The sequence below is a fragment of the Mercenaria mercenaria genome, chromosome 18, assembly GCF_021730395.1.
Source record: "Mercenaria mercenaria strain notata chromosome 18, MADL_Memer_1, whole genome shotgun sequence".
Lineage (NCBI taxonomy): Eukaryota > Metazoa > Mollusca > Bivalvia > Venerida > Veneridae > Mercenaria > Mercenaria mercenaria.
The window spans coordinates 30615090-30631622 of NC_069378.1; positions in this window are offsets into that span (position 1 = coordinate 30615090).

Consider the following 16533-nt stretch of genomic DNA (forward strand, 5'->3'; position numbering starts at 1 on the left):
TATATCCAAAATATGAATCCTCAAAAACAGAATATAATATACTGTGAAATCATGAATATTCATGGGGGATTAATTTTTGCAGATTTCATGGTTACATCAATCTACAAAATTAACCCTTACCCTGCTAAATTTCTGAAATGCACTTGTCCATCTTTCAATTTCGACAGTATAATCACTGACTGTTAAAGGGGGTGCTCACCAAAAAGATTCTGACTGAATGGCGAACAGTGCAGATTATGATCAGACTGCACAGATGTACACTGATGGCAAAGGCAGAATCAATCCTGTCCAGCATGATATTAGGGTTAAACCACAATCAAGATTTGGTTTATCTCCAGGATTTGAAGGGGCCTGGATTAAGGTTGCTGGTTTCAAATCTCTTGCCACTCACCGATGTTGGTTCGAGATTCGCTTGGGGCATTGAATTCATCATGTGTGGAAGTCATCCAGCTGGCTTAAATACAGGTCGGTGATTCTACCAAGGTTCCTGCCTGTGTTGAAATTATGCACGCAAAGGCACCTGGGGTCTTCCTCCACCATATCAAAAGCTGGAAAGCTGCCATATGACTTATAATTTTGTCAGTTTGAAATCCACCAACACACATCCCCGAGAAATACTCATACTCTCAAAAACCACAAAATTTAATGCCCACAACATTGCACACTTTCACAGTAGTCTACATGTTGTTTTTAATTTCATATGTAAGGAAAGTGAACCATAATTATTTCATGTTTCTTTTGTTTTTCTGTTATAGTTGAAAACACCTACACTGATTTTTTATATTTTTCTTACAAAGAAACCTTTTCTGTTTTCTATCATTATAAATTGTGTGTTGAAGGGAATAGCAGAGAAACAATGTTTGCTAACACAAGGTTTCTGTTACAGATGAACATAGTTAAACATTAAGAAAGATAATCTTAATATGTTTTTTACTCAATTTTTCTTTTCCAAAAAATATTGGGTTGTGTTTGCTATCATAATATTTTCCTTAACTAGAGGTGTACTGGTCAGGAACCAAGGCAATCCTTGCGTGTATCAGTGCTATACACTGGGCACGTTAAAGAACCAGGCTGTCTATTCGCAACGAGCTAGGCTAAGTTAGCCGGACAAGCCAGTATCTGATTTCTGATCTCTCTGTCGTGGTGGCTTTGTCTCACTCTGTCCCTCTGGTCAGATCGCTCTGTGTCTGTACTAGTAGAGGATGAATTATGCTCCCTGTGTGGCTGCATTTGAACTATGTAAAGCGCCTTTGGACGTGAAATTGATCATGAAAAGGGCGCTATATAAATCTGGTATAATAATAATAATAATAATAATAATAATAATAAAAGGGGGAGGTAACTCACAAAAAGTGACATAGTGACCTTTGACCTTCTACAGCAAATAATAAAATATAATATATATATAAAGACTGTACAATGTATTAAATTTCTCACCTAATAAAAATCAAAATAAAGAAAGAAATTGTACAAGACTTCTTGATACTTTTATCACATTAATACAGCTGAGCCTGCCTTAGAAGTCACCTGTATTAAGTAAATATTTGCCTTAAGCACCTAGGCACTTAACATTTCAGATTATATTGCTCCCGCAGCCACCTGCCTTATGCAGCCAGGTTGTATCGCTCCCATGGTTGGCTGCCTATTACAGGTTTGACTGTAACGTTAGAAATATTTTTCATCTGTAGGAAACTCAGAGCTTATATCAAAAGCAGTTATTAATGGGCGAATTCAGGTCAAAGATAATTACTTAATTCAATACTGATGCAAAATTATATGCCAATTATGACATTTATTCAATCAAGAACACTATGATCATATTCAATTTTGTTCATCTACTGAAAAATGCGATTGTACAGGCGGATTGTACAAGTGCAGAACTGCTGAAGTTCACCCCTTATGAAAAACCTTCCCTATTGTCAGTGTGTGGTCAGTTTATGTCCAGTGTGTTTCCAGTCAATAATACTCTAAAATCCAGTTACTTGCCAGCCTATTTCCAGAGCTGACAATAAACTGATCCAGTGTGTTGCCACTTAATAACCATCATGTGTCCATGTGCTTGTCAGCTGATTTCCAGACCTGAAAACCAGCTGTAAAATTTAACTTCCAGTCTGCTGTCAGTTTATATACAGTTTGTTGTCAGTGATGTTTGTAATGACGTTTTAACAAAATTTCATTGATTTTTCATATAAAACTATTTGAAGGAGCTAAATTATATAGAGGTATCTGGAAATAAACACTGACAACAATCTGGCAACAAACTGGTATGCAATGTCAATCTGACAACACACTGGATACACAACTGACAACAAGCGGCTTTTTGGACTTTCCAGTCTGTTGTCCTTGTATTGTCAGTGCACAGCCAGTCAACTGGAAATATTTTTCTGACAACACACTGGCATATTGCCAGTGTGTTGTCATTGTATTGTCAGTGTATAGTCAGTCACAACATGCCAGGCTCTCTTACATGGACAAGAGAAACACTTTAGCAAACTGGAATCATTATTTAAAGTTTTAACTAAATTCCTTTATGCAGTACAAAATTACGAGCACTTATACATGAGTGTTTTTTTGTTTCGGGTTTTAACGCCGTTTTTCAACAGTATTTCAGTCATGTAACAGTTGGTATACATTAGTGTGGCAGATGGACTAGTTTTGTTTGTTTGTTTTGGGTTTAATGCTGTTTTTCAACAGTATTTCAGTCATGTAACAGGGGGCAGTTAACCTAACCAGTGTTCCTGAATTCTGTACCAGTATCAACCTGTTCTCTGTAAGTAACTGCCAACTTCCCCACATGAATCAGAGGTGGATGACTAATGATTTCAGACACAATGTCATTTATCAAATAGTCACGGAGAACATAAGCCCTGTCCTAAGATCGAACTCGCGACCCCATGTTCCGTAGATCGACGCTCTACCTACTGAGCTAAAGATGGACTAGTATCCCAATATATCGCTTACTACTCAGTGTTACTAATTTTTTTTATTTCCCCCTAGGAAAATTGTCTTTATTACCATTGTATTGTCATAGCATTGTCAGTGTATGGGAAGTTTGTTTCCAGTTTAGTGTCAGTATATATTTTTTTCTATTTATCCTTATTAATGTTTAAAATATGAATTTTAATGTGACTTAAAACCTTCATTTTACTTGTGATCAATTTTAATACAAATTCAGATTTGCAATATTTCAGTTATCAATAATATAACATTGAAACCAAAGGAAATGGTAAATCTGCAAGTTTAATTTTACAGGGTAGCGAAAATACATGACTTTTAAAATTTCTGTATCTGTTTAGCAAAAATACTTGTTGCAGACAGAATCTGTGTTACAATGAAAACAAGTAACTGTAAAATGATGAAAAAGTACCTTTACAATGTGCCCATCAGTGCTGGAAAACTATTGAAAACTGAAAATAGTTTTGGAGGGAAAAATGCAACACTTGGCCATTTTGATAAGGTGTCTTGTAATATTTGTTCTGCTGTGAAAATTGCTAAGATGGGTATATTGCCAGTGTATTGCCATTGTGTAGCCAGTGCATTGTCAGAATCTGCTCTGAGTAAATTTATATCCAATGTACTGTCAGACAGACAGCCAATCCATACAATATTGTCACTTATGTAATTTTTATCTCGATTATTCAAAGAATAGAAGTTATTGGACATGCCCCTATGTTGTTTTTTTTTTACAAAATTATAGATTGAAACTAATTACACACTTGTTCAATGTCATGATCTGATATGTACTAAGCAGGTCCCATAACTATACTTTTTTCCAAAATTAAGCCCCTTTTTCCACATAGCATTTTTTGCTTAAGTTTTTGTATGCAAGCTGGTATCTCAGTACTCATTCAATTCGATTATAGAAATTATGTTTTTTATTTCCAGTTTCTTGCCATTTTCCTGCCAGATTTCTTCCAGACACTGGAAACAAGCTGACAATATTGTCAGTGTGTTTACATGCTGATTGTTATGAGCCAGTTTATTGTCATATAGTTTGCAGATTATTCCCAGAAACTGGAAATAATATGGAAATAGTGTCCATATTATTTTCAGCTAAACTTTTTTTCTTGGAAGTTTGTTCCCATATAGGAGTCAGATTATTTCCAGTTACCTTTTTTTTTTGACAGACTGTTGCCAGATCATTGACAGTTACCTTGCAGCTTAATGCCAGCTTGTTTCCATATTTCATTTTCGTAAGGGACAGCTAGAGGTGTAGGCATTTTTACATATTTCAAGTAGTAATAGTAATTTTACATGCATTTTTATGTATAAATTCTTCATTACCTTAGTAATTTTACACATTTTTTTTTAATAAAATCACTTAAGTCAATTAATATAATAAACATGTTGTTTTAAGTGACATAGATAAAATCATTAGTGGTTAATCAAATATGAAAATTGTATCTCTTATTCTGTTGTATTAATAATACATGTTAATTCAAATCAAACCCATGCAGTGTGAAAATTCAGATTACAATTTTTACCTTAAACTACGCGGCTATTCAAATTCTATTGTGTGTATGCAACCCATGATTACAATAGGTAACAGTTAATGGCCACGCACCACACTTTAGCATGCAAAACCACAGGTATTTTATATAGAATTTTATATTAAATAGACTCTATTTTGACAGGCGTCACTGTTCATAGTCAGGATTTTCATGCTTTTTCAATGACAATTTAAGGTTAAAAGGTAGGATTGGAGCAGGTCTTTAAAAGACAAAATGTCAAAATGTAAAACCTAATTTGGAAGTCAAAACTGCTTCCATTTAAAGATAGCTCTTACATTGCACATCTCAAAGGGATTATTAAAAGCATTATTAATTATACTGTATTAATGAATATAAATCAAAAATATTTCCATGAATAAACAGTTAAAATTCTAATTGTATACCTTAAGATGATAGCTCTTATTGTGTACCACAAAATGTTTAAAAGCATAATGACTTCTAAATTTGTCCACTAATGATAGCTTTTATTGTGTATCATAATGTTTAAAACACAATCATAAGTTCTTACAATTTAATCCATGAATATGGAAAGCCATAGCTGTCTCATATGACATAGCACTTTATGCTGTACTTACATTAGTATATGAAGTACATGCCTTCATTTAAATGTGCAGTGATTATACATGTATATAATGTGCTTTAAATACTGTATATGGAGTGCTTTCATCAGTCTGTGCTGTGTTTGTTTGTTCCAGGGTTTAAAGCTGTTTTTCAACAGTATTTCCGTTACGTAACCGTGGGCAGTTAACCTAACAAGTGTTCCTGAATTCTGTACCAGTACAAACCTGTTCTCCACAAATAACTGCCAACTTATCCCCGCATGAATCAGAGGTGGAGGACAAATGGTTTGAGACACAATGTCTTTTAACAAATCGTCATGGAGAACATACATCCCACCCAGGGATCAGACTCACAAACCCGCGATCCGTAGACCTGCACTCTCCCTACTGAGCTAAGCAGGTGGGCTTTTTATGTGGTCCTTCAGATGTATATGCAATGCTTTCATTTGATTGTGCGGTATATTTAACTTTATGTGCAGTCGTTTCAACTGTTTATGTGATGCTTTCGACTTTTAATTTGCGTCACCTTTAACTTTGTATACATAATGCTGATCTATATCTGTTACAGTATATGATATGCTTTCAACTGTAAACGCCATAATTTCAAGCAGTGATTTCAACTTTATTTGCGGTTTATTATGGTTAAACAACATTATGAGATATCTTTTATAACACAAATAACATCGCGAAAACATCTGACATAGAGTACGGTTCATACGGTTACACTGATATATCTGATATTGACATATCTTGAACAAGAATGGTTTAGCAAACTTTTCACTGAAGTTTAAAAGTGAAAAATAGGATAAACTGAGAAAAAAACTGCATTAGAAGTTTTATCCACAGCAGAAAACGAGCTTCATCTGATATTAGCTAGTTTAAATTCCCAAATAATTGGGACAGGGGACAGTAAATTTGAAAATTTCACAAATTTACATCGATACAGGTGCAAAAAAACATCTCAACAAGGAACTACGTTTTCAGAACACAAATGTTGTTTTTTTAGGTTTTGATGTTTAAAGGTGAAAATCATATGAAGATGCTGGTCAACTATTTTTAGGTCAGTTTGGAGATCTTGCTACTAGGTTCATTTAGTGTGAGTATGATCTAAATTAAGTCACTGATGTGGGCTGTAAGACCAAAAATGTTGTTTATTAAGGTTTTAAGTTTGAAGGTGAAGGTCATATAAGGCTCAAGGTCATTTATATATAAATCAGTTTGTATATCTTGCTACAAGGATTTTTGAGTGTGAGTATGAACAAAATCAGGTCATTAATATGGGCTGTAGGCAATCTGGTTCTTATGCATGAACGGACAGACTGACAAACAGTTCAATTGCTAGATGCCCAAGGGGTGGGGGGGGGGGGGGATAAAAATACAAATTTCAGAAATGTCAGGGAAGAGTAGAGCAAATGTTTGTATATGATTACTATATTTCATCATGTGATATTTTCAGTTTGCCGAGTCCAAACCAAACATCAACTAGAAAATGCTTTTGTAAAAAAGCGCATCTCTCCCCCAATGCAAAGTTCTATAGGCAAGAAGTCAATAGGGGTCAGGAGCGAAAGTCCAAGAGACACTGATGGTTGGCTGCAATAGGGATCATCTACTTGGCATGTACAGTCATCCCGCTAAATTTCAACACTCTTGGCCTAGTGGTTCTCAAGTCACTGTTCAGGCTCCTGTGACCTTGACCTTTGATCAGATGACCTCAAAATAATTAAGGGTCATCTACTCTGCATGTCCAATCATCCTATTAAGTTTCAACATTGTAGGTCAAGTGGTTCTCAAGTTATTTCCAAAAAATGATTTTACATGAACAGGCCACTGTGACCTTGACCTTTAATAGACTGACCCCAAAAACAATAGGGGTCATTTATTCTGCACGAACAATCATCCTATGAAGTTTCAACATTCTGGGTCGAGAAGTTCTCAAGTTATTGATTGGAAATGGTTTTCCATGTTCAGGCCCCTGTGTCCTTGACCTTTAACAGAGTGACCCTAAAATTGTTAGGGGTCATCTACTCTGCATGACCAATCATCCTATGAAGTTTCATCATTCTGGGTCAAGTGGTTCTCAAGTTACTGATCGGAAATAGTTTTCAATGTTCAGGCCCCTGTGACCTTGACCTTTCACAGAGTGATCCCAAAATCGTTAGGGGTCATCTACTCTGCATGACCAATCATCCTATTAAGTTTCAACATTCTGGGTTAAGTGGTTCTCAAGTTACTGACCAGAAATGGTTTTCAATGTTTAGGCCCCTGTGACCTTGACCTTTGACGGAGTGACCCCAAAATCTATAGGGGTCATCTACTCTTCATGACCAATCATCCTATGAAGTTTCATCATTCTGGGTCAAGTGGTTCTCTAGTTATTGATCGGAAATGGTTTTCAATGTTCAGGCCCCTGAGACCTTGACCTTTGATGGAGTGACCCCAAAACAATAGGGGTCATCTATTCTTCATGACCAATTATCCTATGAAGTTTCAACATTCTGGGTCAAGTGGTTCTCTAGTTATTGATTGGAAATTGTTTTCAATGTTCAGGCCCCTGTGACCTTGACCTTTGACAGAGTGACCCCAAAATCAATAGAGGTCATCTACTCTTCATGACCAATCATCCTATGAAATTTCAACATTCTGGGTCAAGTGGTTCTCTAGTTATTGATCGGAAATGGTTTTCAATGTTCAGGCCCCTGTGACCTTGACCTTTGACGGAGTGACCCCAAAATCAATAGGGGTAATCCAATCTTCATGATCAATCATCCTATGAAGTTTCAACATACTGGGTCAAGTGGTTCTCTAGTTATTGATCGGAAATGGTTTTCAATGTTCAGGCCCCTGTGACCTTGACCTTTGACGGAGTGACCCCAAAAACAATAGGGGTCGTCTATTCTAGCAGCCCTACAACCCTATGAAGTTTGAAGGTTCTAGGTCAAATGGTTCTCCAGTTATTGCTCGGAAATGTAGTGTGACGTACGGACGGACGGACGGACGGACGGACGGACAGGGCAAAAACAATATGTCTCCTAGGGGAGACATAACTAGTAAACATTAAGAGGTACACCAAGTTATGCATTTAACAATATATTTATAAGAACTCATGGCACACAAAAAGAACTACCAAATAAAAATATAACTAATTTGGCATGGCCTTCATTATTTGTCATAAATTCAGACAAGAGCAGGCATTTTAGTCCCCATCTTAAAGTCAGCATGACAACTTCCTTAACATCAACACATTTTAAGTTTGAACAAGAGTACTTTTCTGTCTTTTTTATACATTTTTTTTCTTGGAAATATTGTTTATTACCCTGACATACTGTAAAGACTTGAACAAGTGATATATAACTACCTACTGGTTGCCGACCCAGATTCAGACAATTTTACAACCTTTTCATCTGTCATATTTTAATTTTTAATTCAAGATCCATGAAATGATACCTGAATCAAGTTCAGTTCTTCGGTGTCGCTAAACACAAATTTGTTTGTATATAAAAATAAACTGAACATGTCACTGAAGCCCGAAAGAGGGTACATTAATTTAACGTTTTCAGCGTGTTACAGGACCCAGAAATCGGACAGTAGGAAAATACTATATATCATCACTTCTGTTTAGCAGAATCACGTTTAGGTCGGTTTTAATGATAAAAAGGCATTTTTAGTATTGTTTACCTTGTTTACATTCAACTGTAAATGTTTGATGCAGTTGAGAGTTTAAAACATCAAGCTGGCATACATACGACACAAAATTTTAGGTAAAACAATTTGGTTTAAACGCATTTAACTCGTGGTATTAAAGGGAAAATATTGATACTTGTTTTATAACACGCAATTTTCTCATCGGCATTTAGCAGATTGTCGATGAGTTCCCCTTGAATAATGTTGGGGGCTCAAAACGTGTATGGGCATGCACACTGAAAGCACATGCAGCTTCCCCAAGCGAGAGCTGTCGCAACATTTCGTGAACAAATGTAAATATTCCATTTTTGAAAGTTTAACTTACTGATCTGCAATTATTGCAGATGATGTTGCACATTATGCAAACGTCTAATGTACTTGTCAAGAAATTATCAAAAATTACGCAAAAAAAAAGCATTTACGCGACTGTTCAATTTTCTGGGTCGTCCGAAATTCTGGGTTGCCAACCAGTAGAAACTGCAAAACTACTTAACTAATTACTACAACAGAAGTGTGGTGTCTCTTTGACAGAGCAACCACTGAGTCACTTAGAGGTGTTTTCTATTGCTTGTCTTAAAGTCTGATGAAAGAGTTTAGCAATTTCTAAAATGAATATTATTATCAATCAATATAACTGAGCCGCGCCATGAGAAAACCAACATAGTGGGTTTGCGACCAGCATGGATCCAGACCAGCCTGCGCGTACACGCAGTCTGGTCAGGATCCATGCTGTTCGCTTTCAAAGCCTATTGCCATTAGAGAAACTGTTAGCAAACAGCATGGATCCTGACCAGACTGCGCTGATGCACAGGCTGGTCTGGATCCATGCTGGTCGCCAACCCACTATGTTGGTTTTCTCATGGCACGGCTCAATTATATTATAAACTCATTCGCAAAAACATATTTGCACAAGATGGCAATATAAGTCTCTGATCTTTCTCTTTCTTTTATATAGTAACTAAAATTTCACTTTCGCTGCCTTAAAATGAAATGAAGTGCCAATAACGGACATACTTGAAGCTTTTATTAAAGAGGAAAGTCAGTAAGATACTCTTAGACCTGTAAATAAGACAGAAGTGTCAATAAAGTCTACATCTGAATCAAAGTGTATCTGCTCATTGCTAAGATTACTACAGTTACTATACAGTAACAGACTGAATTTTTTTTTGGTCACTTATTTTTAGTTTATACTAATTTATTTAAGCTTGGTTGTTGTGGAAGCTTAAAGCTTATTTGAACCACTCTCTCGAGTTCGCTTCCTGGAAAAACCAGTACTGGTGTCAAATAAGACGTCATGGTCATGACCCCAGTGGAGCTCAAACCCACGATCCCTGGGTTAAGCGGCCGACACCTTAACCACTAGATCACTCCTCCCCTCATTACAGAAACTAACTGAATCTTTGTTCGGTCACTTTTGTTTCAGGAGTGGACATCACCCACATTCACTTTGCCAAGGATTTGAGCTCTGCAGTTATTCTGTGTGACATGTTACTTTCGGTGTTTTTATGCTGACTTCTTTGCTTCCTAATTATGTCTTTTATGTAAACAAGTAGGCAACACATGTGTGACACCAAATCAGGTGATTGTGATGTTAGTGTGAAACAGTGTTAAAATGCAGGAAGTAACACGTATTCTTTTTATTATTTCAAATACTGTAATCGAATTCGCAATTTTTTTCTCCAAATTAAGATCTCATAATTATTGTCTCAATTTTATGAAAAGGCTATCTTATTTCCTTTATTTGCGTGCAAACAACTGTTCATTAAAATATTAAGACCTCATAATTATCTCCTCGATCCCGCAGAAAAAAGTAATAATTGATAACAATTTTGATCAGTAAAATTTTTCTTCCAACTTTCATCAATAATTAATCTCATTATCAGGTCAAATATACCGACAAACATACATTTAAGATAGTTGGGGAATAGACCATGCAATTCTCACGGCGTGCGAAAATTTTAAATTAACCGATTCATTCTGACCGCCGAAGGTGTGAAAAATTTTGACACCTCTGCTTGAGTTTGCCATAAGCAACAAAGAGTAAATTAATACACAGGGACCAGGTGTCATGCTCGAGCGATCGAGTTATCGATGCTCGACCCAGCCATGGTAATTTCACATAGAAAATAGAAGGAAATCGGCCGGGACCACATGAATTGCTCGAGCGAGCCCGGGTGCTCGAGTCATCGATGCTGGAGCGAGCGGTGTTTCACTGTGTATAAACAAAACTACAAAAATACCCATATTGTAATGAATTATCACCAAAAAAAAAAAAAAAAAATTTATTTAAGAAATACAAGCTAGTTATTAAATCAAAATTAGCTTCATCATATCCCGAGTTTGGAGTTCTTATGCGTATGAATATATCACGAAGGCCAAAATGATATATTTCTATGCATAAGAACAACAAATGAGGGTTATTCTACGATAAACCTTATTTAGATACTATTTTGATTCGAACATGACTTACTTCAAATAATGTAGACGAGAATCAGAGAAGTATTTTCATCAAATGCGTGCTATGCCCCAGCATAGGCAAAACACGGTGCGAGCACAGCAATTAGTTAAAAGTCGGTTTATTGCAGAAAAACCCAAGATAGATTTTGCTCTTCAAGTATGTAGGTTATTAGCTGGTCGTGTTAGAATAATATTTTTGATCAGCAAAAAAATGCAATTCTTGAAGATTAAACGTAAACATCGTATTATGTTGCTTAATTTTTTTTAAATTCAACAACCATTAATAGTGTTGGAAAACAAGTAAATCTGATAATTGCAGCAAAATAAACATTCTTTTTCAGAAAAAGCAGCAAATTTTGAATATAATGGAAAATCCAGATTTCTAAAATTAATGAAAACAAACCATTAGTCTCTGACATACACGCTTAATCCTTCATTAATCCAATATAACTTCCTGACAGATAATTTCAAATCTTACTCCATCAGAGAATTATTTGACTATCATCAATCCACTTTACTCCAACAAAACGTCTTCCAATATATAGCCTTATATATAATGTAAACAATTTATTCCTCTGTGTGATAGTGTAAACATATTTGTGAACATAATAATAATATTTCTTTTTTCTGGGGAGTTTAGTATTGATGGTGTTGTAAGTAACATGTTGATAAATGTAAAATCTGATCATAAATACATGTCAAACTATAGACTTGATAAATGGTGCTGACAGGTATTACTAAGGTACAGGAAAATATATATATATACAACTAAACCATGATGCCAAAAGAACTCTGCAAGAGTGCTTTGACACCTTAAAATTGCTGAGAATTTACAATAAATTTTTGAGAAAAATATTATGTTAAACCATTGACTAGCACAACATTAACAGCCGAATTCCCTTTGTTAAGGACCAGTTCTTTCATACATCTTATTGCTTAATATACAGGGTGTTTCTGAATTTTGTGTGTGATGAAAAGAATTGTTACATCCTATCTAAAGTATACAAGTCAGGCCATCCTTGTCCATTTCAGACAATTGTTTTTTATAGTCATTATTATACAGTTAGCACAGTGTTTTCATAAGAAAATATTATAACATCATGTTTTAGTTGGATAAACAGTTTATCATCATTGGAACAATCAAAGTTAGGTGCAGCCATGGGGATTAGCAATAAATATCAAAATGGAAACGCATTATACAAAAATAATTGTGGTTTCCTCCAACAGGAGAAACAATGTAAATTACTACAGTTTTTTTTTCTGTTGTCAAAATTCCACTATGTCATCACTAGTAAATCTGATAATTTCAGCAAAATAAACATTCTTTTTTAGAAAAAGCAGCAAATTTTACAGCTAACAGAAAATCCAGATTTCTAGAATTTAATGAAAATTAACCTTTAGGACTCTGACACATTTAATCCTCCATTAATCCAATATAATTTCCAGACAGTTAATTTCAAATCTTTTGAAGAAAAAAATAATTCACTTTACTTCATGAGAGAATTATTAGACTACCATCAATCCACTTTACTCCAACAAAAATGTCTTCCAATATATAGGCTTAATGTAAACAATTTATTCCTCTATGTGATAGTGTAAACATATTTGTGAACATAATAATAATAGGTATTTTTTCTGGGGAGTTTAGTATTGATGGTGTTAAAAGTAATATGTTGATAAATATAAAATATCATCAAACATACATGTCAAAATACAGACTTGATAAATGGCGCTGACATGTATTAGGTAAAGGAAAGAAAACATATAACCAAACCCTGTTGCCAAAAGACTTAATAATGAAAGAGGGTTATGACACCTGAAAATTGCTGAGAATTTACCATAAATTTCTGAAAAAATATTACCCTAAACTTTTAACCTGCACATTAATAGCCAAATTTCCCTTTGTTAAAGATCAGTGCTATTTTCATAGATCTTCTTGCTTAATATTCAGGATGTTTCTTCATTTTTATGTTGATCTGTGCATGAACAGAATCAACAGCCAATCTAAAGTACACAAGTCAGTCCATGGTCAACCTTCATGTCCAGCTTTTTTATAGACATTATTACAATGAGAAAAGATTATCACAACATCGTTTTTTTAGTTGGATGAACAGTTCATCATTCTTGAAACAATCAAACTTCCAACATGTCTGCTTTGAAGCCATGGGGTTAATAGCAATAAATATCATTATGAAAACACATTATACAAAAATAATTGTGGTTTCCTCCAACAGGAAAAGAAGGTACAAGAAACAATGTAAATTACTAGTTTTTTTCTGTTGTCAAAATTCCACTATATCATCACTAGTAAATCTGATAATTTCAGCAAAATAAACATTCTTTTTCAGAAAAAGCAGCAAATTTTGAATATAATGGAAAATCCAGATTTCTAAAATTAATGAAAACAAACCAGTATGTCTCAACACATATAAATAATCCTTCATTAATCCAATATAATTTCCAGACAGTTAATTTTAACTCTGAATACACTTTTACTCCATCAGAGAATTATTTGACTATGATCAATCCACTTTACTCCAACAAAACGTCTTCCAATATATAGCCTTAATGTAAACAATTTATTCCTCTGTGTGATAGTGTAAACATATTTGTGAACATAATTAAAATAGGTATTTTTTCTGGGGAATTTAGTACTGACGGTGTTAGAAGTAACATGTTGATAAATGTAAAATCTCATCAAACATACATGTCAAAATACAGACTTGAAAAATGGTACTGACAGGTAATATAATTATATGAGCCAGGCCATGAGAAAACCAACATAGTGCGTTTGCGACCAGCACAGATCCAGACCAGCCTGCGCATCCGCTTTCAAAGCCTATTACAATTAGAGAAACTGTTAGCGAACAGCATGGATCCTGACCAGACTGCGCGGAAAGCCACTATGTTGGTTTTCTCATGGCGTGGCTCATATATACAACTAAATCTTGTTGCTAAAAGACTGTAAATTGCTGAAAGTTTATCATATATTTCAGAAAAAATTCTTACTCTCAGCCTACTTACTGTAAAAGCACAATTTTCGCTGGGTCAAAATTTCGCGAAGTATTGAGTATTGTTTGCTAGGTGTAATGTTCGCGAAATTGTAAACATGGTATCCTACTTGAAATAAAATTAAACTAATGGTGAACATTTATGCAAGGATTGATTTTCGCGCGATGTAGGGCCTCGCGAATATAGTGAAAATTAAACCCTCGCAAAAATTTCTGCTTTACAATATGTATGTGCTGTGCAGTATTAACAGCCAAATTAGTGCTTTGTACCTAGAAATATTTTTACTGATCAAAAATGCTAAATTATATTCAAGTTGTTTTCTAATGTTTGTGTTGATCTGTTTTTCTTGAGAAATGATTATCACAACATCATTTTTCTGTTGGATAAACAGTTTATCTTTATCATCCTTGGAACAATCAAATTTCCAACAAGTCTGAGCCATGGGGGTTAGCAATAAATATCATTATAACACAATATACAGAAATAATTGTGGTTTCTTGCAAACAGAAAAAGGAAGTAAAAACAGGTTTATGCAAAAATGTTTTTACAGCTTTTCCACTGAATATATACTGCTGTCATTCTGAGTACATCAAATTGAAAGTTTTATAGCCAGTACATACTGTAAATGCAGAAATTTTTGCGAGGGTTTAATTTTCGCTGTATTCATGAGGCCCTTAGTAACATTCGAGAAAATTAATCCTCGCATAAATATTCACCTTTAACATAATTCTAATTATTCAAGTATGATACAATATTTACAATTTTGCAACTATTAAACCTCGCAAACATACTCAAAATTTCATATTTGCAAAATTTTGACCCAGCGAAAATATGTGCTTTTACTGTATCTAAGTTACAAAATTCTCTTATCAAAATACAGTATCAGTTTTAAGTGGGTCTTGAAAAGCATCTTGATTACATATAGGCAACAAGAGTGCCAGAATATGTCACAATATACCCCCGTCACAGCAAGTTTCTTTACACTAGCACCTGTATTTGCAAATGGAATTTAATTTTGTGGTTGTTTAGTAATTATTGTAATTCTTTTGTTTTTCTAAGTCCACAAAAAACTCCAAACAAGGTAGAGATACCTTAAAATACACCTTAAATTTGAAAGTAACATCTATGTTGTACCACAGAAAAATGGTCTTGGTTTTTCCCTACGGTTAATTATAAAAAAGATAAAATATAAGTTATTTATAGTAACAACTAAGGGAAGTTAATCTTAAAAAAAAAAATAAAAATTGTAAGTCCACATAAAAGTCCTAACCAGGTAGAGCTTGGTCAAAATACACCTCAAAATTGGATGTAACATGCATGTTGTACTACAGAAAAGTTGTCTCGATTTTTCCATGCAACTAGTAATGAAAAAGTTACAATATAAGCTATTTATAGTAACAACAAAGGGAAGTAATTCTAAAGAAGGGACCTGCGCATGACAATTCGTTTCGTGGTGGTGAACAATTGTGCCAATTTATATCAAAATCCCTCCATGCATGAAGAAGAAATGCTCCAGACAAAGTTTTCATTCTTGTATCCTTTGACCTCTCAGTGTGACCTTGACCTTAGACCTAGTGACCTGGTTCTTGCACATGACACTCTGTCTCATGATGGTGAATAACTGCGCCAAGTTACATCAAAATCCCTCCATGCATGAAGAAGATATGGCCTGACAAAGTCATTCTTGAATTTGACCTTTGACCTCTAAGTGTGACCTTTGAATTAGACCTAGGGACCTGGTTCTTGCGCATGACACTCCGTCTCATGATGGTGAAAAATTGTGCCAAGTTTCATCAAAATCCCTCCATGCATGAAGAAGATATGCTCCGGACAAAGTCTGGACGCCACCCACCCACCCTGAACCGCCCACCTGCCAGGGGTGTTCCCATAATACGTCCAGTTTTTCAAACAGACGTATAAAAATGAATTGGCTATTTATGCCCAGACCCTTTAAATTAAATAAAAGAAAAAATTTTCTCCACTGCTCTTTAAGCCTGCTTTTCTTTTATTAAATGCAATCCATGTATAAGTATTTCAACAGAATTCTTAAAACCATACAGCTTACCTAAAAGTGAATAATGTTCTGTTTATATCATAAAATTTTAGAACAAAATGATGAAATGAATATGCACAACCTCTTTAACTTGCTAAAACAAGAGCTCGTCGAACACGAAATGCCCCCCTTGATGCATTCAGTAATTGCACAAGGAACAGAAATCATATTCTCACTCAGAAATGTGAAAGTAGGTCACTAGGTCAATCTCAAGATCAAAATTCATTTCGGTACACAAAACTATGCATGTGGTTCAAAT